The following is a 233-nucleotide window of genomic DNA, read 5'->3' as shown; positions in this document are numbered from 1 at the left end:
CTGGGGTCAGTGGGTTGGGAGTGAGGGGCAGCAGCAGGGCTGAGCGGGCTGTGGCTTGTCAGTGAGGGGCAACAGAGTGGGCAGGGGAAGGGCACCAGCATGTCACTTGCCGCCCCCCCCCACCAGCATATTCCCCCTGCCCTGCCCCTAACAGGTGTCTTCTTTTTTGGACCTGGAAGTATGGTACCTCAGAGGGCCTCCAATCCACCCACCCTTGCCTCCAGTGCAGGCTG

This window comes from Gavialis gangeticus, unplaced genomic scaffold, assembly GCF_001723915.1.
Source record: "Gavialis gangeticus isolate Ggan-Ray unplaced genomic scaffold, GavGan_comp1, whole genome shotgun sequence".
Taxonomy (NCBI): domain Eukaryota; kingdom Metazoa; phylum Chordata; order Crocodylia; family Gavialidae; genus Gavialis; species Gavialis gangeticus.
This window is presented reverse-complemented; position numbering follows the sequence as displayed.